This window comes from Pinus tabuliformis, chromosome 1_2, assembly GCF_031772625.1.
Source record: "Pinus tabuliformis cultivar Carrire ecotype Pingquan chromosome 1_2, CPIR1, whole genome shotgun sequence".
NCBI lineage: Eukaryota > Viridiplantae > Streptophyta > Pinopsida > Pinales > Pinaceae > Pinus > Pinus tabuliformis.
In genome coordinates, this window is record NC_142298.1 from 799,530,777 (window position 1) to 799,532,785 (window position 2,009).

The 2,009-nt window shown below is 41.7% G+C and overlaps 1 pseudogene; it reads left to right on the plus strand.

Annotated features, from left to right (window-relative positions):
• The first annotated feature begins 943 nt into the window (after nt 1–943).
• On the plus strand, nt 944–1,666 carry LOC149208314 (beta-phenylalanine coenzyme A ligase pseudogene; annotated as a pseudogene).
• Nucleotides 1,667–2,009: the final 343 nt, after the last annotated feature.

Genomic DNA, 2,009 nt, shown 5'->3' on the forward strand with positions numbered 1-2,009 from the left:
CTTTAATTATTCTAACTTTTGTGCTAGATAACTAAAATGAGTTGTTTTTAGTGAGATTTTTTGGAAACTTTGTGAATTTTTAAAATTAATTTCTAATTTAACGATAATTTATCACAAACTTAATAAGTAACCTCTACAATCCAAATACCCAATATATACAATAAAAAAACTAATTTAAATAACACAAATTTAAATTTCTTTCTAATAACTAAGAAAAACCTATTTTTTCCTTGCAGTGAGGAGACAAGATACCTTGTGATAATTGTGGTGGATCCATAACCATTAAAAAAAACCCACATCCATAAAGGTTCCATCTTATGTAACTCCGATCATAATAAAATCCCAACAACCCTCCATAACTATCTCGCGCGCAGTCGCCACCTCCCAAATTTTAAAAGTCAAGCACGAAGCTGCACAGGCCCTCGGCCTGTTACCATATATTAACAGAACGAGCATCACAGGCCATCGTCCTTGTACTATATTTTGTCGTATTAACAGAGCCAGCATCTATATATACCATGAAAACCGAGTCCCAATCCTTTCCATTCCGTCCATCTGCTAATTCCCTTCCCTGCACACAAATTTATTTTCTTTTTTCCTCGTGTATTGAATCCAGAATTCCACAGAGCAATGGGTCTCCAGATCGATCCCCGCAGCAGCTCCAACCAGACGTACTACAGCAATCGAAAATCCGTACTACAGCAATCGAAAACCAGTGGATTTTCCCCAAGACGAATTCCTGGATCTCCCCACCTACGTCTCCTCGCTTCGCCACAATGACCGCATAGCCTTCATCGACTCTGTCACTGGGGAAACCACCACATTTCCTCAACTATGGCAGAGCGTAAAGTCACTTGCCGCTGGTTTAGCCGGCCTTGGCATCAGAAAATCCGACGTTGTACTCATCCTCTCGGCGAATTCAATGTATTTCCCCATAATCTGCATGGCTGTCTTGTCCATTGGAGCCATCGTTACGACCACCAATCCGCTAAATACTGCGGCTGAGATAGCGAAGCGAGCCAGAGACTCGGCAGCCGTGTTGGCCTTCGCCACGCCATCTTTGGCTGTCAAATTGGCCATAGTGCTCATTTCTTCTTCTTCATCTGAATTAACCTCCCAGAATGACCAAAATTACATCTCTACTCTAGACAAGCTCCTGACTTCGAATCCTGCCCATGCCCCTGTTGTTAAAATCCGGCAAGACGATACTGCCACACTGCTCTATTCCTCCGGGACTACTGGAATGAGCAAAGGGGTCATTTCCACCCACAGAAATCTGATTGCTATGGTTTGCATTGTGCTGAAGCGCTTGGGATTCACTCCTGAAAGTAGTACCCGGAATCAGACTGATTCGTTCCTGGGTATGGTGCCCATGTTTCATATATATGGGCTTGCGGCTTTTGCTTGTGCGTTGCTTGGTTCCGGATCCACCATTGTTGTGCTGTCTAAGTTTGATCTCGTGGAGATGCTTCGGTTGATTCAGAAGTACAGAATCACCTATTTGCCTCTTGTGCCTCCCATCCTGTTGGCTATGAACAAAGTCGATATTGCAAAGAAATATGATTTGAGTTCTTTGCACACTGTTATATGTGGTGGAGCTCCCCTGATCAAAGAGTCTACAGAGGAGTTTATTTATTGGTTCCCTGGAGTCACAATAAGACAGTAAAGTTGTTTTCTTCTTTTCTGCCATGCTGGTCTACTTACTATAGAAATACAAATACTAGAACACTAACTTTGCTTTCTTTTACATAATTTAAAGATATGGACACAGACTAGATAATCACTCTCTTCAACCACTCAGGGGTATAAAAAGTTATTATCCGTCTTTATTAGGTAGTTTAAGTGTGCCTCATTCATTTTTAGCCTAGTGCAGTGGTCTTCCTGTAAGGGAAAATGAGGGCTAACAGGGGCCTTCTATCTTTACCTTTAAACACAGGATTGACCTTTCAGTACCTATACAACAAAGCTTTTACTAGCCAGATTTGGAATCTATTGTTGAAATGCATCTG